This window comes from Triticum dicoccoides, chromosome 5A (assembly GCF_002162155.2).
Source record: "Triticum dicoccoides isolate Atlit2015 ecotype Zavitan chromosome 5A, WEW_v2.0, whole genome shotgun sequence".
In the NCBI taxonomy this organism is placed as follows: domain Eukaryota; kingdom Viridiplantae; phylum Streptophyta; class Magnoliopsida; order Poales; family Poaceae; genus Triticum; species Triticum dicoccoides.
The window spans coordinates 412,470,942-412,497,591 of record NC_041388.1 but is presented as its reverse complement, the minus strand read 5'-3'; positions in this window follow the sequence as shown (position 1 = coordinate 412,497,591).

The following is a 26,650-nucleotide window of genomic DNA, read 5'->3' as shown; positions in this document are numbered from 1 at the left end:
GGCAAGCAAGTTGCCGCTCAAGTGAAGAAGCCCAAGTCTGGTTCTAAGCCCGAGACTAAGTGCTTATACTACAAAGGGACTGGTCACTGGAAGCGGAACTACCCCAAGTGATTGGTGGATAAGAAGGATGGCAAATTGAACATAAGTATATTTGATATACATGTTATTGATGTGTACTTTACTAGTGTTTATAGCAACCCCTCAGTATTTGATACTAGTTCAAGTTGCTAAGATTAGTAACTCGAAGCGGGAGTTGAAGAATAAACAGAGACTAGTTAAGGGTGAAGTGACGATGTGTGTTGGAAGTGGTTACAAGATTGATATGATCATCATCGCACACTCCCTATACTTTCGGGATTAAAGTTGAACCTAAATAAGTGTTATTTGGTGTTTGCGTTGAGCATGAATATGATTTGATCATGTTTATTGTAATACGGTTAGTCATTTAAGTAAGAGAATATTGTTCTGTTTACATGAATAAAACCTTATATGGTTACACACCCAATGAAAATAGTTCATTGGATCTCGATCATAGTGATACACATAATCATAATATTGAAACCAAAAGATGCAAAGTTAATAATGATAGTGCAGCTTATTTGTGGCACTGCCGTTTAGGTCATATTGGTGTAAAGCACATGAAGAAACTCCATGCTGATGGGCTTTTGGAATCACTTGATTATGAATCAGTTGATGGTTGTGAACCATGCCTCATGGGCAAGATGACTAAGACTCCGTTCTTCAGAACAATGGAGCGAGCAACAGATTTGTTGGAAATCATACATACTGATGTATGTGGTCCGATGAATATTGAGACTCGCGACATGTATCATTATTTTCTGATCTTTACAGATGATTTGAGCAGATATGAGTATATCTACTTGATGAAACACAAGTCTGAAACTTTTTAAAAGTTCAAAGAATTTCAGAGTGAAGTGGAGAATCATCGTAACAAAAATACAAGTTTCTACGATATGATAAAATATTTGAGTTACGAGTTTGGACTTCAGTTAAAACAATGTGAAATAGTTTCACTACTCACGCCACCTGGAACACCACGGTGTAATGGTGTGTCCGAACGTCAAAACCGTGCTTTATTAGATATGGTGCGATCTATGATGTCTCTTACCGATTACCACTATCGCTTTGGGGTTATGCATTAGAGACAGCTACATTCATGTTAAATAGGGCACCATCTAAATCCGTTGAGATGACACCGTATGAACTATTGTTTAGCAAGAAACCTAAGCTGTCATTTCTTAAAGTTTGGGACTGCGATGCTTATGTGAAAAAGTTTCAACTTGATAAGCTCGAACCCAAATCAAAGAAGTAAATCTTCATAGGATACCCAAAAAGAAAATGTGGGGTACACGTTCTATCACAGATCCGAAGGCAAGTTATTCATTGCTGAGAATGGATCCTTTCTAGAGAAGAAGTTTCTCTCGAAAGAAGTGAGTGGGAGGAAAGTAGAACTTGATGAGGTAACTGTACCTGCTCCCTTATTGGAAAGTAGTTCATCAAGAAATCTGTTCCTATGACTACTGCACCAATTAGTGAGGAAGCTAATGATGATGATCATGTAACTTCAGATCAAGTTAATACTGAACCTCGTAGGTAAACCAGAGTGAGATCCGCACCAGAGTAGTACGGTAATCCTGTTCTGGAGGTCATGTTACTTGACCATGACGAGCCTACGAACTATGAGGAAGCGATGATGAGCCCAGATTCCGCGAAATGGCTTGAGTCCATGAAATCTGAGATGAGATCCATGTATGAGAACAAAGTATGGACTTTGATCGACTTGCCCAATGATCGGCGAGCCATTGAGATTAAATGGATCTTCAAGAGGAAGACGGACGCTGATAGTAGTGTTACTATCTACAAAGCTAGAATTGTCGCAAAAAGGTTTTTGACAAGTTCAAGGTGTTGACTACGATGAGAGTTTCTCACTCGTATCTATGCTTAAGTCTGTCCGAATCATGTTAGAAATTGCCGCATTTTATGAAATCCGGCAAATGGATAAACAAAACTGCATTCCTTAATGGATTTATTAAAGAAGAGTTGTATATGATACAACCAGAAGGTTTTGTCAATCCTAAAGGTGCTAACAAAATGTGCAAGCTCCAGTGATCCATCTATGGACTGGTGCAAGCATCTCGGAGTTGGAATATGCACTTTGATGAGATGATCAAAGCATATAGTTTTATATAGACTTGCGGTGAAGCCTGTATTTACAAGAAAGTGAGTGGGAGCACTACAACATTTCTGATAAGTATATGTGAATGACATATTGTTGATCGGAAATAATGTAGAATTATTCTACAAAACATAAAGGAGTGTTTAAAAAAAAGTTTTTCAAAGAAAGACCTCGGTGAAGCTGCTTACATATTAAGCATCAAGATCTATAGAGATAGATCAAGATGCTTGATAAGTTTTTTCAATAAGTACATAACTTGACAATATTTTGAAGTAGTTAAAAAATGGAACAGTCAAAGAAAGAGTTCTTGGCTGTGTCACAAGGTGTGAAATTGAGTAAGACTCAAAGCCCGACCACGGCAGAAGATAGAAAGAGAATGAAAGTCATTCCCTATGCCTCAGCCATAGGTTCTATAAAGTATGCCATGCTGTGTACCAGATCTATTGTACACCCTACACTGTGTTAAGCAAGGGAGTACAATAGTGATCTAAGAGTAGATCACTGGACATTGGTCAAAATTATCCTTAGTGGAATAAGGAAATATTTCTCGATTATGGAGGTGACAAAAGGTTCGTCGTAAAAAGTTATGTCGATGCAAGTTTTGACACAGATCTGGATGACTCTAATTCTTGATCTAGATACATATTGAAAATGGGAGCAATTAGCTAGAGTAGCTCCGTGCAGAGCATTGTAGACATAGAATTCGCAAAATACTTACGGATCTGTATGTGACAGACCCTTTGACTAAAATTATCTCACAAGCAAAACATGATCACACCTTAGTACTCTTTGGTGTTAATCACATAAACGATGCCAACGAGATTACTGACTCTAGTAAACCCTTTGGGTATAGGTCACATGACAATGTGAACTATGTGTGTTAATCACATGGTGATGTGAACTCTTAGTGTTGAATCACATGGCGATGTGAACTAGATTATTGACTCTAGTGCAAGTGGGAGACTAAAGGAAATATGCCCTAGAGGCAATAATAGTAATATTATTTTATTTCCTTATATCATGATAAATGTTTATTATTCATGCTAGAATTGTATTATTCGGAAACATAATACTTGTGTGAATACATAGACAAACCAAACGTCACTAGTATGCCTCTACTTGACTAGCTCATTAATCAAAGATGGTTATGTTTCCTAACCATAGACATGTGTTGTCATTTGATTAACGGGATCACATTATTAGGAGAATGATGTGATTGACATGACCCATTCCATTAGCTTAGCACCCGATCGTTTAGTATGTTGCTATTGCTTTCTTCATGACTTATACATGTTCCTATGACTATGAGATTATGCAACTCCCGTTTGCCGGAGGAACACTTTTGTGTGCTACCAAACGTCACAACGTAACTGGGTGATTATAAAGGAGCTCTACAGGTGTCTCCATTGGTAAATGTTGGGTTGGCGTATTTCGAGATTAGGATTTGTCACTCCGATTGTCGGAGAGGTATCTCTGGGCCCTCTCGGTAATGCACATCACACAAGCCTTGCAAGCATTGCGACTAATGAGTTAGTTGCAAGATGATGTATTACGAAACAAGTAAAGAGACTTGCCGGTAATGAGATTGAACTAGGTATTGAGATACCGACGATCGAATCTCGGGCAAGTAACATACCGATGACAAAGGGAACAACGTATGTTGTTATGCGGTCTGACCGATAAAGATCTTCGTAGAATATGTGGGAGCCAATATGAGCATCCAGGTTCCGCTATTGGTTATTGACCGGAGACGTGTCTCGGTCATGTCTACATTGTTCTCGAACCCGTAGGGTCCGCACGCTTAAGGTTTCGATGACAGTTATATTATGAGTTTATGAGTTTTGTTGTACCGAAGGAGTTCCGAGTCCCGGATGAGATCGGGGACATGACGAGGAGTCTCAAAATGGTCGAGAAGTAAAGATTGATATATTGGACGACTATATTCGGACATCGGAAAGGTTCCGAGTGATTCGAGTATTTTTTGGAGTACCGGAGAGTTACGGGAATTCGTCGGGGAGTATATGGGCCCTATTGGGCTTTAGGGGAAAGAGATAGGAGAGGTTGGGCGCCCCCCAAGGCCTAGTCCGAATTGGACTAGGGGGAAGGGCTGCGCCCCCTCCTTCCTTATCTTCTCCTTTCCCTTGCCTTGACTCCTACTCCTAATACATGGAAGGACTCCTAGTTGGACTAGGAAAGGGGGAATCCTACTCCCGGTGGGAGTAGGACTCCCCTAGGGCACGCCATAGAGAGGGCCGGCCCTCCCCTCCTCCACTCCTTTATATACGGGGGCAGGGGGCACCCCATAGACATACAAGTTGATCCACGTGATCGTTTTCTTAGCCGTGTGCGGTGCCCCCTTCCACCATAATCCTCGATAATATTGTAGCGGTGCTTAGGCGAAGCCCTGTGACAGTAGAACATCAAGATCGTCACCACGCCGTCGTGCTGACGGAACTCTTCCCCGACGCTTTGCTGGATCGGAGTCCGGGGATCGTCATCGAGCTGCACGTGTGCTAAAACTCGGAGGTGTCGTAGTTTTGGTGCTTGATCAGTCGGGCCGTGAAGACATACGACTACATCAACCGCGTTGTGCTAACGCTTCCGCTGTCGGTCTACAAGGGTACATAGATCACACTCTCCCCTCGTTGCTATGCATCACCATGATCTTGCGTGTGCGTAGGATTTTTTTTTGAAATTACTACGTTCCCCAACATCTTACTAAAGATGCTGAATCCAACAGAAGCTCTAGATCTGAATCAGATAATGGGCCTGCTGCCAATTCTGAGGCCCCTAACATAAGAGGACAGTCTTTTGGCCACAATCATATGCTTGGAGAAACTACACCCACTTCAGTCCTCAAGAAACACCTCCCTGATTCTCCATACACTCCCCAACTCAGCATCCAGGAAAAGATCTTGAATTCTGTGCTTGATGAAACTGATGGATTCAACCTCCTCAGGGAAATGGAGCTCCTGGAAGTTGATGATCTGATGGAATTAGAAGGTTCTGTAGATCTACAAGAGGATTAAGAGGCACTTGTTGAAACAACTGAACTCCCAGACAATTTGGACTCAAAATACAACTCTGACTTCCCTGCCCTTCCTAAGGAGAAGCACCTTCCCAAATGGGGTCCTGTTCAAGCCACCAGAACTAGTGCCAGGGTAGCTGGTGACAAGAGAACCATTATTGAAAAGGCTCAACAGCTCAAAGAGGTTCAGAACCTGGAAGTGCAAAAACCCCAGGGTATGAAACAAACTTCCTTCTCCATTTTCAATGATCCCTCCTTCAATGCCATTGCTGCTAAGATTGGTGTAGATGTTACTTCTCTTAATGATGGCATTTAATGCTCTTCCTTTATTTACCCTCACCAAAACATATCTGAAGGCTCTGTTTGTGAGAATTTTTCTCTAGATGGTAGTTCTAGTTTAGATTGCCTTCGATAAAGTTGACCTTGATTTCCTTATGAAACTTCTGGAGCTTAGAGGTTTAGGGGGGGAAATGGACTAGTTGGATCCAGCAACTTACTCATGGGGGGTCTGTTGGGGTCAAGTTAAATAACTGTGAAAGTGATTTTTTCCTTGCTGGTAAAGGCCTTAGGTAAGGTGACCCCATCTCCCCGCTTTTGTTTAATTTAGTAGTGGTCATTCTTACTAAAATGCTGAGCAAAGCTGCTGATCATAGTCTGATTGCAGGGCTCTGTCCTGAGGTCTGCCCTGGTGGCATCATCTGCCTTCAATATGCAGATGATACCATCCTTTTCTTAGACAATGACTCCACACATGCTAGCAATCTGAAAACTGTTCTAACCTGTTTTGAACAAGTCTCATGCATGAGAATCAACTACTCTAAAAGTGAACTCATCCCTATCAACATGGATGATCAGGAGTTAGCTGACTTCCTCTCTATTCTAGTCTGTAATAAAGGTAACTTCCCCATTAAGTACCTAGGTATCCCTCTCCACTATGATAAACTGAGGAGAGAGGATATCCAACCCCTTCTGGATAAAATCATTAAAAGGATTGCTGGGTGGAGGGGCAAACTTCTCTCTTACAGAGGTAGATTGATCCTCATACAAGCTTGTTTGGCTAGCATTCCAGTGTATCTCCTCTCCTTCTTCAAGTTCCCTAAATGGGCAGTGAACCTCATCAATTCTCAGATGTCTCATTGCTTGTGGAATTATTTTGAGGGAAATAGGAAGCTACACATTGCTAATTGGACCCTAGTCTCTATGAAAAAAGCTTTTGGAGGCCTAGGTATACCTAACCTCCAAGAAATTAACATCTGTCTTCTAGCGTCTTGGATTAAAAGATTCTATGAGGAAGACCTGAAACCCTGGAAGCTTCTTATTGCCCATAAATACCTAGGAAATAAACCTAATATTTTTGTCCCTTCCTCCAACCCTAAGACCTCTAGATTCTGGAAAGGATTAAAATCTATTACGCATGCTATGAAATTTGGCTACAGATGGAACATAGGGGATGGGAGCAGAACCAGGTTCTGGGAAGATACTTGGTTTGGCACATCCCCCCTAGCAGTCCAATTTTGGCCTATTTACTCTATCCGCAATGAGCTTAACAAAAGTGTCAATGAAGTTGGGGATGGTCAATGCCTTAAACTCTCTTTTAGAAGGAACTTTAGTGATAGTCTCATGGAACAATGGTTCCAGTTGGAGGAAATTGCCAAAAGCATTACCTTTACTGCCGAGCCGGATGCCCTGATTTGGCAGCTGGACAATAAGGGGAAGTATTCCTCCAGCTCCCTCTATCATGTTATCAACTTTAGAGGGGTTCAACCCGTGTTTATCCCTGCTGTCTGGAAATTGAGAGTTCCCCCTAAAATTCATGTATTTCTCTGGCTTCTCTCCAAAAACAAATTGATGACTAGGAATAACCTTAGGAAGAGACACATCATCAAACCCCTTGATTGTGTTTACTGCTTGGAACAAGAGTCTTGTTCTCACCTATTTTTTGAATGTATAGTTGCTAAACATCTCTGGGTCCACATTGAGGAATATTTCTCTAGTCAGATTGGCTCATCCTTTGAATCTATCGCCAGATTATGGATTGCTACCAAAAAGTGCTCAGTTTTAAACACTGTTAGCTCAGCTGTCCTTTGGTGCCTCTGGAAATATAGAAATGCTATGATTTTCAGTAACACCTCCTAGATTTCCATTCTGCAGGTCTTGAGGTTGATCAGGAACATGGTGAGGAACTGGGCGATTCTCTCCTCCGGATCGGACAAGGACAAGTTGATGAGCTTCGTGGAAACCCTAACAAGATCCCTCCAGAAACCGTTGGCGATCACTTATGGCTGAACAAGTCTCGACCTGCTCTAGGGCTGGACCCGTGGGATCGTCTCAAGATCTCTGATGAAGATGATGGGCACCTGGCGCCGAAAAAGAGGGACATCCACCATGCTATGCCTTCCAGCTTGGTGTCTCCGCTTGCTTACTGGTCGCCGCAGGCTGACACGCCCCCTCGGCTGAAGACCATGAAGGCTTCGCTGGACCCTCCTTGTGTCATTTGAGTGCTCTATCCGCTCTGCCTTTGGCACCAATCGGGTGATTTGTGTTATTCAGAGAACTTGTTCATCCACCCCCTAGTTTGTAGCTTTTCTACCTTTGCTTTCGAACTGCTCTTTGAGATGCTGTATCAAAATATGTTGTGGTTTCGTTCTCAGCAATGGAACCGGGGAGATGCTCCCTGTTTTTCTAAAAAAATTATTATATATGTTATTATATATTATTTTTATTGTCATCATATATTTAACAGATACTTACATATGTAAGAAAACAATATCCCACATCTTATTAATTTATATAAAGAAATTCTTAACAAATAAAATCCTGGATTGTTTTGGCACGAAAATCCTAGTGATTGTGTACAAAAGCTTGGTAAGATTTAAGGACAAATGTAATAATATCACCTATTATTGAAATATATTTATAACAAAATGCTCAGCCCCTTTTTTATTTTTTAATAACATTGCTGGCCCAACCCAACATTATAATTAGAATCAGCCCAGTGTATTTCGAGAAAGTGCAAATGGCTTGTAATTTTTTAGGAAATAAAATAAACGGGCCGCATGGACGCTACATTATTTGTTCACCCAGCCCAGCTAATGGCTGTAATTCAGAAAAAAGATCAAATTGACTATAAATTCTACCGCGCAAAAAAAGACTGTAAATTCTGAAAAAATGGGTTGAATACGTGCCACATTTTTGGAGGTTGAAATGTGGGCCAATAGGTCGAAGCCAATGCAAGTCGTTGTCAATTTAGTGAACAAATGATTCTGACATGTTAGCCGTTGGATTTACATCCAACGACCGGCATCCATCTTCAATCTCTCGTCTTCTTCCTCCAGCGCCGCCAGGACCACCTCCCGCCTCCTACTGCTAGCAGCTCTGCTTAGCAGGCTTCGCTATGAAGCGCTACTCCACCGTTGGCCAGGCCATCCCTCCACCCCTCCACACCTCTTGTTCTTCTCCACCGACTGCCGAACCACACCGCACTAGAACCAATTAACCCTCGTACACCTCTCTGTCTGCGACTCTACTCCCGCGTCTTCCCATCTCCGGCTCGTTGCTGTCCGGGGCCTCGCCGTCGTCCACCACCTTGGATGCGCTCGGCGCGGCGTGGTCAACGAACGACACCATCGGAAGTAGACTGTGCCTGGAGAGGCTGACAGCTGGGTCCACGGCCGCACACAAGGAAATGCCTCCTTATTACGTGCAAAATAATGATTCCTCCACCTGACATCTGGGACCCACCGGAAGGGCCTCTATATTTTGCGAAATAAAGTGCCCCCCGCCGACATGTCGGACCCACCAGCTATCTTCGCATAAAAAATGAATATTCCCCCTGCCAGCTGGAACTCAGCATAGTGGGAGGCTGACTTGTGGGCCTACCAAGTTGACGGGGACGGAGGACTTTGTCAACTTAGTCAATATGAACGATTCTAGCTCCTGTTACCGTACGATGTTCATCCAACGGCCGTAGTGCTTCTTTAACCTATGGTCTTCTTGCTCCAGCCGCCCAAACCAGCACTGGTTGTGCCGCGTGCTCCTGCCTCCCGTGGCCGGCTGTGATGCCGCGGAGGCCTCACCGCCCCTACTACTCCCACCGCTGGCCAGTCCATCCCTCTACTCACCCACACCCCCTGTTATTCTGCGGTGACAGCAACCTCACACCGCAGCCAAACGAGTGAACCCTCGTACTCCTCTTTGCGTGGGCATCACTGTTGCGTCTTCCCCGGCTCCGAGTCGTCCCCTTCCTAGTCCTCGCCATCGTCCACCTCCCTGGTGCTCTCGGCGCGACGTGGTCAACGACCGACTTCCATCGGAAGAGTACTATACGTGGAGAGGCTGACAGCTGGGTCCACGGCAGCCGCAAGGAAGTGCCTCCTTATTACGCGAAAAATAATTATTCCTCCACCTGACAGCGGGGACCCACCGGACGGGCCACCAGTATTTTGAGAAAAATCATTTCCCCCTGACTGCTGGGACCCACTGGATGGGCCGCCGTATTTCGTGAAAAAATGCCCCCCGATGTCAGCTCGGACCCACTGGAAGTGCCTCCTTATTACGCACAAAAAAAGAATACTCCCCTGGCTCACCCAATTAAAAATCTATCCTTTTCCCAATTTTAGTCTTTGGCAGATTTTAGCTATCTTAGCACAAGTCAAGCAAGCATGCAAAGAGTCTATGAGCAGCGGAAAGTAAAGCATGCAACTTGCAAGAATGTAAAGGGAAGGGTTTGGAGAATTCAAACGCAATTGGAGACACGGATGTTTTTGTCGTGGTTCCGATAGGTGGTGCTATCGTACATCCACGTTGATGGAGACTTCAACCCATGAAGGGTAACGGTTGCGCGAGTCCATGGAGGGCTCCACCCACGAAGGGTCCACGAAGAAGCAACCTTGTCTATCCCATCATGGCCATCGCCCACGAAGGACTTGCCTCACTAGCGGTAGATATTCACGAAGTAGGCGATCTCCTTGCCCTTACAAACTCCTTGGTTCAACTCCACAATCTTGTCGGAGGCTCCCAAGTGACACCTAGCCAATCTAGGAGAGACCACTCTCCAAGAAGTAACAAATGGTGTGTTGATGATGAACTCCTTGCTCTTGTGCTTCAAATGATAGTCTCCCCAACACTCAACTCTCTCTCATAGGATTTGCATTTGGTGGAAAGAAGATTTGAGTGGAAAGCAACTTGGGGAAGGCTAGAGATGAAGATTCATATGGTGGGAATGGAATATCTTGGCCTCAACACATGAGTAGGTGGTTCTCTCTCAGAAAATGTGTATTGGAAGTGTAGGTATGTTCTGATGGCTCTCTCTAGGAATGAAGAGTGGGTGGAGGGGTATATATAGCCTCCACACAAAAACTAACCGTTACACACAATTTACCAATCTCGGTGAGACCGAATTGAGAAACTCGGTCAAACTGATTCAGCAAACCTAGTGACCATTAGGATTTTCGGTGGTACTGAGAGGCAACTCGGTAGGACCGATATGGTTAGGGTTAGGGCATAATGTAATCTCGGTGTGACCGATTACACAAACTCGGTGGGACCGATTTTGGTAATAAGCTAACCAGAGAGTTGGTCAGGTAAACTCGGTGGGACCGATTTGCTCATTTCGCTGGGACCGAAATGTTACACAAGGGAAACAGAGAGTTTATATTGCAATCTCGATAGGATCGATCGCTCATCTCGGTAGGACCGAAACGTTACAAAGGGAAACAGAGAGATTGCAACCCCATCTCAGTGGGACCGAGATCCCTATCGGTGAGACCTATTTGCCTAGGGTTTGTGGCAGTGGCTATGACATCTGAACTCGGTGGCGCCAGATAGAAAGAATCGGTGGGGCCGAGTTTGACTTTTGGTATAGTTCATATGTGGATGTGGGAAGGTAGTTGAGGGTTTTGGAGCATATCACTAAGCACTATGAAGCAAGAATCTCATCAAGCAACACCTCATCCCTCCTTGATAGTATTGGCTTTTCCTATAGACTCAATGTGATCTTGGATCACTAAAATATAAAATGTAGAGTCTTGAGCTTTGAGCTTGAGCTAATCTTTTTGTCCTTAGTATTTTGTGGGGTCCACTTTCCTCATCCATGCCATGCCATTCATTGAGCTTTTCCTGAAATATTAATCTTGGAATAATGTTAGCTTAATGAGCTATATGTTGTTAGGAATTAACAAGACCACCCAGGGATAGTTGCACTTTCAATCTCCCCCTTTTTGGTAATTGATGACAACATATAGATCAAAGCTTCGACGAATGATAATAAGAGTGAAAAACATTGTCGCTTTGAGAAGTATGTGAAAAGCAAGATCCCCCTAAATTTTTGCATAGTTTATGATTTGATTTGGACTGCAAATGCACAGAGAGTTAGGCTCATGGGTTACTCTTCCATGTCACATACATCTTGGTGGAGCACTCAAAATGATAATAATTAAATACATGCACTCATCACCAAGCAAAGTGAATGATCATATAGGGATAAAATGATAATGTCATCCAACAAGCATTAATGTAGCATATGATCAAACACACATGATCATCCAAGTATCACACAGACAGAAAGTATCGCAATCAAGCAAATAAAGTTCAACCACAAAGCAAGAGAGAATGAAAAGCAACGCTCTCTCTCTAAGCCTATGATCTATACATTTTCTCCCCCTTTGGCAACAAGTTACCAAAAAGTTCGTAGAAAATGCATAGCACTAAATGGTCTCTCGGGCTTGGTCTTCAGGTGGTGGTGTCCGGAGAACTCCAAGAACGAAGGCTTCAGTCGATGTAGATGGAGCTGTTGGAGTAGGTGCTGGAGCTGGTGGCACTGAAGTTGTAGCTGGTGCAGATGAAGTGGCTCTGGTGTCCGTTACTTGCATTGTAGTTGAGCTCTAAGCTCTAGGCACTCTGGCAAATGCCTCAGTGGTTGTCTTGCCCTTCCTCTCCTGCATATCATCCTGAAGTTGCTCCACAATAGACTGGATCTCAGTTACCTTCACATCCATGTCATGGAACTTCTGCTCCATGATCCTTTCCAAGCTCTCCTGGTTTTGAGTCAGGGTGGCCAGCCCTTTCTCAATCCTTAGAGTGGATGCAATCAAGTAGCCAAGCTGATCTTGCTTGCTCTTCATAAGATACTGAGATGCCTCTTCCATGGTTGGCATCTTTGCAGCTTTCTCTGCCGTTGCCTTCTCCCTCTTTGCTTGAGCTTGCACAAAAGATGGTTCATCCTCATTCATAATCACTTGGTTGTCCTTAAAATCTGGATAGATAGGCATGTGCTCCTTGTCCAACAAGTATGTGCCAGTGCCCATCTTGGGGTTAATCAACTCCTGGATCTGTGGGGCATACCCACAGCTTCTCTTTTGGTCAGCAGCTGTCCTCTTGATAGTTTCAACTATAAGACTCATGACCTTGAACTTTTGTGGCACATCAAATATATGTAGCAGATTGATGGAGTGGCCTCTGATCATTATGTGATCACTAGACTTGGGCAGAAGAGTGTGCCTGAGGATCCAATTGATGGTAGGCAGTCCTGACAGCAGGTGTTTCAGTGATCCAAATTGGTGAGTCTCAAGATCTGCATCAGGAATCTCCTTGTACATGCTAGCCATGGAGTTGTGATCCTTCTTCTTCTTGGCATAGACATCCAAGTCATCTTCATTCTCCTTAGGAGCATTGATCAATTGAGCCCATTCTACTACTGTTGACTGGTATCTAGTGCCTTCAGACATCCAGACTATCTTGCCATCTGGGTAGAAGTGAGCTGTGGAGTAGAACTGCATGACAAGCTCATCATTCCACTTTGTGAGCTTCTGAGCCACAAACTCATCAACTCCACAAGCCTTGAAACTGTCATATACTCCTAGATAGTGTTCTTCATTCTCCTTGATGTACTCCTAGTTGACCCATCTCATGTCACATACTATTGGTTTCTTGTCAAGCAACATGTCTCATAGAAGTCATGCTGTTCTTTGGTATGGAACCTGTAGTCCGCAGTAGTTCTCCTCCTGGTGGCATATGGATCTGACTCTCTCCATAGCCTCAATCCTGAGTCCTTCCTGATCTTCATTTTTTCTGCTACAGGATGAGCATCATTATGATCTGGAATTTTTGGCTTTAACTTTCTCAAAACATGTGTCTCATCATCTTCTTCTTCAGTAATAGTTTCAGGCACTTGGGCCTTGTTTTTCTCAGCAGCTGGAATGTTCATGGTACTCCTCTTTGGTGCAGTTTTGGGTTTTGGAGCAGCTGGCTTGGGAGCTTCTTTGGGCTTAGATGTCAGGACCCCAATTCCAAGTCACATCGATCTAGCCGGTAACACCTCATATCACATTGCGGCCTCACGCACGGTATCCCCACGGGTGTCGCCTTACCATGGCCCGGGACCGTTTGCGCCCTTTGGCTCACGTATATGATAGTGTCACTAGCATCCATATGACAGAGAACCCGGGCTGACATGGCTAGTCGAGAACCCAAAGCGGCACAGACCTATGGAGACAGGCATACATGAATCACATCGAGCATGTCGGTCATCAGCGAGTGAATCCGGGCTGTGGCACTGGGCTAACAGGACTCCGGGGGACCCGGGCTGTTGCAGGCTAGGCAGGACTCTGGATGTCACCTCGTGAGATTTCCCCGAAGGGACAGACATAGGAACGAAGTGAAACACATGCCGGCCAGTCAAGTGTCCTGAGCAGTAGTGCTGGGCTAGCAGGACTCCGGTGAACCGGGCTGTAGCGGACTACTATGGCTCGAGGAACACTAGACTACATTTCCCCATAAGAAAGGCTGCCAAGGATAAATAACTAGATTGTCGGATCCCACACATACCAAGCATTTCAATCATACACACAATATGCTCGATATGTGCAAATACAACATGGCATCACAACAAAACTCTACAACTCAAGTACTTTATTTAAAAGCTCCAGAGAGCCATACATAACATGTTCATACAGGTAGGGGTCACATGACCCGACACTCAAGTCATACAAGCATACAAGCACATGCGGAAGCAAATAGTCTGAGTACAGACACTAGAAAGAAAGAAGGCTTCTCGAAGCATGTCTATCTACATAGGGCCCTCCATGGCCAGGATCCCCACCTGGGTGGCAAGTCACAAATTGACATCGAGATCTACATAAAACCCATCGGAGGGGGCGTTGTTGTCGTCTGAAAACAATAATTAAACAAACATGAGTACAAAGGTACTCAGCAAGTCTTACATCAGAACCTACTATACATGCTCATTCTCAAGAAGGTGGTGCAGTTATTTCAGCAAGCCAGCTTGGACTCTTGGCTAAGATATCCTACGGGACACCACTTCGTAAAATAGTTTTCGCACACGAGTCCACTAATCACCAACACAATACACCACCGGGGATCCTCCCTCGTCATCCTACGAGAGGGACATCCTCGGTACTCACACTTATCTTGAGTCTTTTAGTAGTATCCATTAACTTGTCTATGAACTGTATAGGCAACCAAGTAGTCCTTTACCGCGGACGCAGCTATTCGAATAGATGATGTTAACCCTGCAGGGGTGTACTTCTTCATACACGCTTTCACCACTTACCGCCGTTTACACGACATGTACTCGGCAACCTTCAAGCGGAAGCCCAGTGAGGGTGTCGGCCACGGCCTACCTAAACACTCAAGTCTCTATTCCAGGTTTATCGCCTATCTAGGTTCCACCCGCAGGGAGTCCGGCCGAGGTTTCCACAGACGGCCCCGAACGATGTGAACAGGGTCCCGAGACACCAAATAGGCGCCCGGCATACCCAGCCATGGTGTATCTACCACAACATAGCCCACCCCTAGGGTCAGCGCTACGCACGGCCGCCAACACATAACCTACAAACAGCAGAAACTAATTGCAACTCCTGGACAGAGTACTAGGGTGATTAAGAAGCCGAGAGGGTCCATTGGTTCCGGGCCCAATGTATGGTAGTAACTGAATCTTAAATCACACATATAGATCTCAATTCTTAGGGACGGCCTCAATGAAACTACCCACCATGTACTCCTACATGGCCTCTCATCGATACCTTTACCAAATCATGTTCAACACATCCCTCACATTACCGACATAATCATTTCACTCTAGCCCATCACCCAGATGAACCAGCCCTGACACAACTCTAAGCATAGCAGGCATAGCAAGGTAGGAAACACATACAAGGCTCAATCAACTCCTACACATGCTAGTGGGTTTCATCTTGTTACTGTGGCAATGACAGGTCATGCAGAGGATAAGGGTTCAACTACCGTAGCACACAATAGTTTGAAACGTTGTTGTGTTAATGCAGTAAATGAGAGAAGAGGCGAGAACATGGGATTGTATCGATATGATCAATGGGGCTTCTTGCCTGATGTAGTGGTAGTAGGATACTGCCCTTTAGCCGGATATTCGGGGTTATCCTCGAAGGCAGAACCTACCACGAAAGACACACCGAACATAATCAACACATGACAATATGAAACAATATGATGCATGCTATGACATGGCAAAATGAATGTGTCTTGGCCTAATGCAAGCTAAAACAGAAAGGGATGAACCCATTTGAATCAAAGATTCAAATGTTAGTTCATTTAACATAGCTATATTAGTGCATTATCTTATTTTGCTTAAACAGCAAGGTTAACTTATTTTGTCATGCATGAAACCATTACCAATGGATAGATTGAATTTTTCTGATCAAAATTCATATATAAATCTTTTCATTTGGAGTTACAGATTAATTTCTATGATTTTTTAAAGTTTGCAACAATTTCTGGAATTCTCTATATAAAAATAAATCCAGAAATTAGTTATTGCGTCAGCAGTGCGTCAGGGTGACGTCAGTGGTCAATGAGGACGTCCAGGTCAACCTGACCAGTGGGTCCTGCATGTCAGCAGTTATTTGAACTAACTACATTTAGTTAAAACTAATCTGGGTTAATTAGCAGAGGGGGGGCCCACTTGTCATAGACTCAGGGGAGTCAACCTAGGCCCACCCAGTCAAGGTCAACTGGTCAAACCCGCCGGCGTTAAGCTGCCGGCGAGGACAGACGCAGCGGAGGGCGTCAGAATTCCTCCTCCGGCGACCAAATGGCCGGCGGAGGGCATCTACGTGCTGCTGGTGAACTCGCGCGCCGAGTGGAGCAAGTGGTGTGTGCGGGGGTGGCCGGAGATGATGCCGGCGTTGAGCCAGGCGGCGGCCGGAGTTCGGGTGTGCACAGAAACGACATTACGAGGCACGGCAGGGGGTGCAGAGGGGTGCTACGGCCTCCTGGGGGTGTAGTGAGTGTGTTGGACATGGTGGTGTGGCCGGTGGTTGGCCGGAGACACGTCAGCGACGAGCTCGGCGGTGGCGCGTGCGGTGAAGCTTCATGCAGTTGCTATGGTGCACAAGAAAGCAAACGGAGAGGATGGGGAGGTAGCTGAGCTCACGGGGGTCACGTAGGAATGGACGGCGCGGTCGGGGACGAGCTGATGCGGTGGCAACGACGAAGAGGATCTCCGACGTTGGCGGAGTCAGGCGAGGTTGTTGCAGAGGCTGCGGGGCAAGCGAGCGCTCGGGGCTCGGCTTGCTCGAAGGAGTGGAGGGCGGCGGAGCTTCTAGACATGGTGGCTCGGCGCGGGGACGACGGAGGGCGCGACTACGGCGGCGGTGCGGCGGCAGGTGCATTGGCCATGGTGCGGGAGAGCGAGGGAGAGAGGCAGGGGGCGAGTGAGGTGTCCACGGGGTCGGGGCGGCGACGTGGAGCCTATCTAGTGTCCAGGCGCGCGACGGGGCAAGCTGCTGGCACCGTGGCGAGCTCGCGCTCACCGGCGTCAGCTCTCTGCCTGCCTGGCAGGGACGAAGCAGCTGGCTGGCATGGGCCAGCACAGTGCTGGGCCGCCAGGTGGGCCGGCTGATGGGCTGCGGCCAGGTAAGTTCTCTCCGTCTCTTTTAATTTCTATTTTTCTATTTTTCTGTAGGTTCGTGGCTTTATTAAAAATAGCTAGGCACTTCTAAAAATCCTGAAAATAATCAGAGGCCCTGTTTAGAATATTTCCAACATCCCACACTTATCTTCAGAATTATTTGAGCATTTAAAATATTTAGTAGCATTCAAATGCCCAAATGCAATTTACATATGATTTAATTCAATGACCTTCTGTTGACCTAAAAAATTGTGCACCAATTTTGCTAGAGGTTCTAACCCAAGACAAAGAGAGTGAACTTTTTAGAAGGGCATTGAAAATATTTTTAGTAAACCTTAGTTGATTCCAGAGGGGGTGCTGGGGGTTCTGTCTTCCCCAATTCAAGTTTCTGATGAAAGGTAGACATGATGCAACACTCTAATGCATGACTAGCTAGGATGTGACAACTCACCCCCACTCAAACGAATCTCGTCCCGAGATTTAGAATCCATCGGGAAGAAGGTGGGGTACTCGAGTCAAAGACGGTCCTCCCTTTCCCAAGTAGCTTCTTGCTCGGAATGGTGTGACCATTGAACCTTGAGAAACTTGATATTATGGCGTCGAGTGGTACGCTCGGCTTGATCAAGGATACGAACGGGATATTCCCGATATGAGAGGTTATCTTGTAGATCAAGCGTTTCGTGGTCCACTCCACGGATAGGATCCGTGAAGCAACGCCTGAGTTGAGAAACGTGGAAGACATCGTGAACTCTGGAAAGATGCGAAGGTAGTTCCAATTGGTAGGCAACTTCTCCTCGTTTGGCAAGAATGCGAAAGGGTCCAATGTAACGAGGAGACAACTTGCCCTTGATACCGAATCGATGGGTTCCCTTTAAAGGTGTAACCCGAAGGTAAGCCTTCTCGCCAACTTCATAAGACATAGGCTTATGCTTGTGGTCATATTGACTCTTTTGGCGAGATTGGGCCGTTTTCAATTTCTCACGAATAACGCGAACCCGCTCTTCTGCTTCCTGGATCATATCCGGGCCAAAGAGTTGTCTTTCCCCGGTTTCTGACCAGTTAAGAGGCGTTCGACATTTTCGTCCATAGAGAACTTCGAAAGGAGATTTGCCCAAGCTAGCTTGATAACTATTGTTATAAGCAAACTCCGCGAATGGAAGGCATTTCTCCCAACCCATTCCGAATGAGATGACAGAAGCTCGGAGCATATCTTCCAGAATTTGATTGACTCGCTCTACTTGACCACTTGATTGAGGATGGAAGGCGGTGCTAAAAGAGAGACGAGTTCCCATAGCATTTTGGAAAGTTTCCCAAAATCGAGAGGTGAAGAGACTTCCACGGTCTAAGTTAATTTCCAATGGGACACCATGAAGAGACACTATTCGGGAGATGTATAAATCAGCTAGCTGGCTAGCGGTGATACTCTCACGAACAGGTAGGAAATGGGCTACTTTGGAAAGACGGTCGATCACGACGAAGATGGCATTATTCCCTCTCTTGGTCCTGGGAAACCCGGTAATGAAATCCATACTGATTTTATCCCATTTCCATTCAGGAATTGCCAAAGGTTGAAGGGTGCCAGCGGGCCGTTGGTGCTCTGCTTTAACACGATGACAAACATCGCAATTAGCAATGTATTGAGCGATTTCTCTCTTCATCCTAGTCCACCAAAACCTCCGGCGTAGGTCTTGATACATCTTAGTACTACCGGGATGAATGGTGAGAGGGGATTCATGAGCTTCCTTAAGGATCAGCCGCCTCAGGTTTCGTGCCTTGGGAACCACTAAGCGGTTTCCAAAGTATACGACACCTTGATCATCAACGGAGAAACAATTCGCGACTCCTTTCTTAATGTTTCTCTTAATACGGGAGATTCCCGGATCTACCTTCTATGCCTTGATGATCTGATCCGTAAGGGTAGGTTTCGCCACCAGGGTGGATAGGAATCCTTCAGGAACAATGTGAATATTAAGCTTATGAAATTCCTCATGGAGAAGTGGTTGACTTTGTTGTAACATAAGGTTGTTACAATATGATTTACGACTTAGTGCATCGGCCATGACATTGGCTTTACCCGGGGTGTAAGTTATTCCTAAGTCATAATCCGAGATCAACTCGACCCAACGTCGTTATCTGAGATTCAAATCCGGTTGGGTGAAGATATATTTCAAACTTTGGTGATCGGTGAAGATCTCGCAACGACTACCGAGGAGGTAATGTCTCCAAGTTTTAAGTGCATGGACTACAGCTGCAAGCTCTAGATCATGTGTGGGATAATTTTCCTCATGTGGGTGTAATTTCCGTGAAGCATAGGCAATTACCTGACGATCTTGCATGAGTATGCAACCTAGTCCTTGTCGCGAGGCGTCGCAATAGATAATAAAGTCCTTGGAGAAATCTGGTGGTACCAGTACGGGAGCAGATATCAGGCGTCTTTTCAGTTCCTGAAAGCTGAACTCGCACTATGGGGTCCACTCGAACTTTTTATCTTTCTTGAGGAGTTCAGTTAGAGGTTTAGCAACCTTGGAGAAATTCTCGACGAAGCGGCGACAATAGCTTGCTAAGCCAAGGAAGCTCCGAACTTGCTTGACCGTCTCAGGTGGAGTCCAATCAAGGATGGCTTGAACTCGCTCGGGATTGACAGCAATACCCTTACCAGAGATTACATGGCCTAGATAGGTCACTTCTGGCAACCAAAATTGACACTTGGAGAATTTTGTTGGGTTTCGTAGTAATTTCAAAAAAAAATCCTACACACACGCAAGATCATGGTGATGCATAGCAACGAGAGGGGGAGAGTGTGATCTACGTACCCTTTTAGATCGACAACGGAAGCGTTAACTTAGTTGATGTAGTCGTACGTCTTCACGGCCCGACCGATCAAGCACCGAAACTATGGCACCTCCGAGTTCTAGCACACGTTCAGCTCGATAACGATCCCCGGACTCCGATCCAGCAAAGTGTCGGGGAAGAGTTCCGTCAGCACGACGGTGTGGTGACGATCTTGATGTTCTACTCTCGCAGGCCTTCGCCTAAGCACCGCTACAATATTATCAAGGACTATGGTGGAAGGGGGCACCGCACACGGCTAAGAATATGATCATGTGGATCAACTTGTGTCCATGGGGTGCCTCTTGCCTCCGTATATAAAGGATCCAAGGGGGGGTGCGGCCGGCCCTAGTAGGAGGCGCGCAGGAGGAGTCCTACTCCTACCGGGAGTAGGACTCCCCTCCCTTTCCTTGTCCAATTAGGAGAGGGGGAAGGAAGGGAGAGAGGAGAGGGGGGCGCCGCCCCTCCCTCCTTGTCCAATTCGGACTAGGGGGAGAGGGGGCGCGCGGCCTGCCCTGGCAGCCCCTCCTCTTCTCCACTTTAGGCCCATGAGGCCCATTAAACCCTCGGGGGGTTCCGATAACCCCCCAGTGCTCCGATTTTATCCGAAACTTCCCCGGAACACTTCCGGTGTCCGAATATAGCCGTCCAATATATCAATCTTTATTTCTCGACCATTTCGAGACTCCTCGTCATGTCCGTGATCACATCCGGGACTCCTAACTAACTTCGGTACATCAAAACTCATAAACTCATAATATATCTGTCATCGAAACCTTAAGCGTGCGGACCCTACGGGTTCGAGAATAATGTAGACATGACCGAGACACGTCTCCGGTCAATAACCAATAGCGGAACCTGGATGCCCATATTGGCTCCTACATATTCTACGAAGATCTTTATCGGTCAGACCGCATAACAACATACGTTGTTCCCTTTGTCATCGGTATGTTACTTGCCCGAGATTCGATCGTCGGTATCTCAATACCTAGTTCAATCTCGTTACTGGCAAGTCTCTTTACTCGTTCCGTAATACATCATCTCGCAACTAACTCATTAGTTGCAATGCTTGCAAGGCTTATGTGATGTGCATTACGGAGAGGGCCCAGAGATACCTCTCTGACAATCGGAGTGACAAATCCTAATCTCGAAATACGCCAACCCAACATGTACCTTTGGAGACACCTGTAGAGTACCTTTATAATCACCCATTTACATTGTGACGTTTGGTAGCACACAAAGTGTTCCTCCGGAAAACGGGAGTTGCATAATCTCATAGTCATAGGAACATGTACAAGTCATGAAGAAAGCAATAGCAACATACTAAACGATCGGGTGCTAAGCTAATGGAATGGGTCATGTCAATCAGATCATTCAACTAATGATGTGATCCCGTTAATCAAATGACAACTCTTTGTCCATGGTTAGGAAACATAACAATCTTTGATTAATGAGCTAGTCAAGTAGAGGCATACTAGTGACACTCTGTTTGTCTATGTATTCACACATGTATTATGTTTCCGGTTAATACAATTCTAGCATGAATAATAAACATTTATCATGATATAAGGAAATAAATAATAACTTTATTATTGCCTCTAGGGCATATTTCCTTCAGTCTCCCACTTGCACTAGAGTCAATAATCTAGATTACACAGTAATGATTCTAACACCCATGGAGCCTTGGTGCTGATCATGTTTTGCTCGTGTAAGAGGCTTAGTCAACGGGTCTGCAACATTCAGATCCGTATGTATCTTGCAAATCTCTATGTCTCCCACCTGGACTAGATCCCGGATGGAATTGAAGCGTCTCTTGATGTGCTTGGTTCTCTTGTGAAATCTGGATTCCTTTGCCAAGGCAATTGCACCAGTATTGTCACAAAAGATTTTCATTGGACCCGATGCACTAGGTATGACACCTAGATCGGATATGAACTCCTTCATCCAGACTCCTTCATTTGCTGCTTCCGAAGCAGCTATGTACTCCGCTTCACATGTAGATCCCGCCACAACGCTTTGTTTAGAACTGCACCAACTGACAGCTCCACCGTTTAATGTAAACACGTATCCGTTTTGCGATTTAGAATCGTCCAGATCAGTGTCAAAGCTCCCATCAACGTAACCTTTTACGATGAGCTCTTTGTCACCTCCATATATGAGAAACATATCCTTAGTCCTTTTCAGGTATTTCAGGATGTTCTTGACCGTTGTCCAGTGATCCACTCCTGGATCACTTTGGTACCTCCATGCTAAACTTATAGCAAGGCACACATCAGGTCTGGTACACAGCATTGCATACATGATAGAGCCTATGGCTAAAGCATAGGGAACATCTTTCATTTTCTATCTATCTTCTGCAGTGGTCGGGCATTGAGTCTTACTCAACTTCACACCTTGTAACACAGGCAAGAACCCTTTATTTGCTTGATCCATTTTGAACTTCTTCAAAACTTTGTCAAGGTATGTGCTTTGTGAAAGTCCAATTAAGCGTCTTGATCTATCTCTATAGATCTTAATGCCTAATATGTAAGCAGCTTCACCGAGGTCTTTCATCGAAAAACTCTTATTCAAGTATCCCTTTATGCTATCCAGAAATTCTATATCATTTCCAATTAGTAATATGTCATCCACATATAATATCAGAAATGCTACAAAGCTCCCACTCACTTTCTTGTAAATACAGGCTTCTCCAAAAGTCTGTATAAAACCAAATGCTTTGATCACACTATCAAAGCATTTATTCCAACTCCGAGAGGCTTGCACCAGTCCATAAATGGATCACTGGAGCTTGCACACTTTGTTAGCTCCCTTTGGATCGACAAAACCTTCTGGTTGCATCATATACAACTCTTCTTCCAGAAATCCATTCAGGAATGCAGTTTTGACATCCATCTGCCAAATTTCATAATCATAAAATGCGGCAATTGCTAACATGATTCGGACAAACTTAAGCATCGCTACGGGTGAGAAAGTCTCATCGTAGTCAATCCCTTGAACTTTCCAAAAACCTTTTGCGACAAGTCGAGCTTTGTAGACAGTAATATTACCGTCAGCGTCAGTCTTCTCCTTGAAGATCCATTTATTCTCAATTGCTTGCCGATCATCGGGCAAGTCAACCAAAGTCCATACTTTGTTCTCATACATGGATCCCATCTCAGATTTCATGGCTTCAAGCCATTTTGCGGAATCTGGGCTCACCATCGCTTCTTCATAGTTCGTAGGTTCATCATGATCTAGTAGCATGACTTCCAGAACAGGATTACCGTACCACTCTGGCACGGATCTCACTCTGATTGATCTACGAGGTTCAGTAGTATCTTGTTCTGAAGTTTCATGATCATCATCATCAGCTTCCTCACTAACTGGTGTAGGTGTCACAGAAACAGTTTTCTGTGATGCACTACTTTCCAATAAGGGAGCAGGTACAGTTACCTCGTCAAGTTCTACTTTCCTCCCACTCACTTCTTTCGAGAGAAACTCCTTCTCCAGAAAGTTTCCGAACTTAGCAACAAAAGTCTTGCCTTCGGATCTGTGATAGAAGGTGTATCCAATAGTCTCCTTTGGATATCCTATGAAGACACATTTCTCCGATTTGGGTTCGAGCTTATCAGGTTGAAGCTTTTTCACATAAGCATCGCAGCCCCAAACTTTCAGAAACGACAACTTTGGTTTCTTGCCAAACCATAGTTCATAAGGCGTTGTCTCAACGGATTTTGATGGTGCCCTATTTAACGTGAATGCAGCCGTCTCCAAAGCATAACCCCAAAACGATAGCGGTAAACCAGTAAGAGACATCATAGATCGCACCATATCTAGTAAAGTACAATTACGACGTTCGGACACACCAGTACGCTGTGGTGTTCTGGGTGGCGTGAGTTGCGAAACTATTCCGTATTGTTTCAAATGTACACCAAACTCGTAACTCAAATATTCTCCTCCACGATCAGATTGTAGAAACTTTATTTTCTTGTTATGATGATTTTCAACTTCACTCTGAAATTCTTTGAAGTTTTCAAATGTTTCAGACTTATGTTTCATTAAGTAGATATACCCATATCTGCTTAAGTCCTCTGTGAAGGTGAGAAAATAACGATATCCGCCACGAGCCTCAATATTCATCGGACCACATACATCTGTATGTCTGATTTCCAACAAATCTGTTGATCTCTCCATAGTACCGGAGAATGGTGTTTTAGTCATCTTTCCCATGAGGCATGGTTCGCAAGTACCAAGTGATTCATAATCAAGTGGTTCCGAAAGTCCATCAGTATGAGTTTCTTCATGCGCTTTACACCGATATGACCTAAACGGCAGTGCCACAAATAAGTTGCACTATCATTATCAACTCTGCATCTTTTGGCTTCAACACTATGAATATGTGTGTCACTACTATCGAGATTCAATAAAAATAGACCACTCTTTAAGGGTGAATGACCATAAAAGATATTACTCATATAAATAGAACAACCATTATTCTCAGATTTAAATGAATAACCGTCTCGCATCAAACAAGATCTAGATATAATGTTCATGCTTAACGCTGGCACCAAATAACAATTATTTAGGTCTAATATTAATCCCGAAGGTAGATGTAGAGGTAGCGTGCCGACTGCGATCACATCGACTTTGGAACCGTTTCCCACGCGCATCGTCACCTCGTCCTTAGCCAATCTTCGCTTAATCCGTAGTCCCTGTTTCGAGTTGCAAATATTAGCAACAGAACCAGTATCAAATACCCAGGTGCTACTGCGAGCATTAGTAAGGTGCACATCAATAACATGTATATCACATATACCTTTGTTCACCTTGCCATCCTTCTTATCCGCCAAATACTTGGAGCAGTTCCGCTTCCAGTGACCAGTCTGCTTGCAGTAGAAGCACTCAATTTCAGGCTTAGGTCTAGGTTTGGGTTTCTTCTCTTGAGTAGCAACTTGCTTGCTGTTCTTTTTGAAGTTCCCCTTCTTCTTCCCTTTGCCCTTTTTCTTGAAAGTAGTGGTCTTGTTGACCATCAACACTTGATGCTCCTTCTTGATTTCTAACTCCGCAGCTTTCAGTATTGCGAAGAGCTTGGAAATAGTCTTATTGATCCCTTGCATATTATAGTTCATCACGAAGCTCTTGTAGCTTGGTGGCAGTGATTGGAGAATTCTGTCAATGACGCAATCATCTGGAAGATTAACTCCCAATTGAATAAAGTGATTATTATACCCAGACATTTTGAGTATATGCTCACTGACAGAACTGTTCTCCTCCATCTTGCAGCTATAGAACTTATTGGAGACTTCATATCTCTCAATCCGGGCATTTGCTTGAAATATTAACTTCAACTCCTGGAACATCTCATATGCTCCATGACATTCAAAACGTCGTTGAAGTCCCGATTCTAAGCCGTAAAGCATGGCACACTGAACTATCGAGTAGTCATCAGCTTTGCTCTGCCAGACGTTCATAACATCTGGTGTTGCTCCAGCAGCAGGCCTGGCACCCAGCGGTGCTTCCAGGACATAATTCTTCTGTGCAGCAATGAGGATAATCCTGAAGTTACGGACCCAGTCCGTGTAATTGCTACCATCATCTTTCAACTTTGCTTTCTCAAGGAACGCATTAAAATTCAACGGAACAACAACACGGGCCATCTATCTACAATCAAGCATAAACAAGCAAGATACTATCAGGTACTAAGTTTCATGATAAATTTAGGTTCAAATAATTTACTTAAAGAACTCCCACTTAGATAGACATCCCTCTAATCCTCTAAGTGATTGCGTGATCCAAATCAACTAAACCATGTCCGATCATCACGTGAGATGGAGTAGTTTCATTGGTGAACATCATTATGTTGATCATATCTACTATATGATTCACGCTCGACCTTTCGGTCTCCGTGTTCCAAGGCCATATCTGTATATGCTTGGCTCATCAAGTATAACCTGAGTATTCCGCGTGTGCAACTGTTTTGCACCCGTTGTATTTGAACGTAGAGCCTATCACACCCGATCATCACGTGGTGTCTCAGCACGAAGAACTTTCGCAACGGTGCATACTCAGGGAGAACACTTCTTGATAATTAGTGAGAGATCATCTTATAATGCTACCGTAAATCAAAGCAAGATAAGATGCATAAAAGATAAACATCACATGCAATCAATATAAGTGATATGATATGGCCATCATCATCTTGTGCTTGTGATCTCCATCTTCGAAGCACCGTCGTGATCACCATCGTCACCGGCGCGACACCTTGATCTCCATCATAGCATCGTTGTCGTCTCGCCAATCTTATGCTTCCAGGACTATCGCTACCGCTTAGTGATAAAGTAAAACATTACAGCGCGATTGCATTGCATACAATAAAGCGACAACCATATGGCTCCTGCCAGTTGCCGATAACTCGGTTACAAAACATGATCATCTCATACAATAAAATTTAGCATCATCTCTTGACCATATCACATCACAACATGCCCTGCAAAAACAAGTTAGACATCCTCTACTTTGTTGTTGCAAGTTTTACGTGGCTGCTATGGGCTTAAGCAAGAACCAATCTTACCTACGCATCAAAACCACAATGATAGTTTGTCAAGTTGGTGCTGTTTTAACCGTCGCAAGGACCGGGCGTAGCCACACTCGGTTCAACTAAAGTTGGAGAAACTGTCACCCGCAAGCCACCTATGTGCAAAGCACGTTGGGAGAA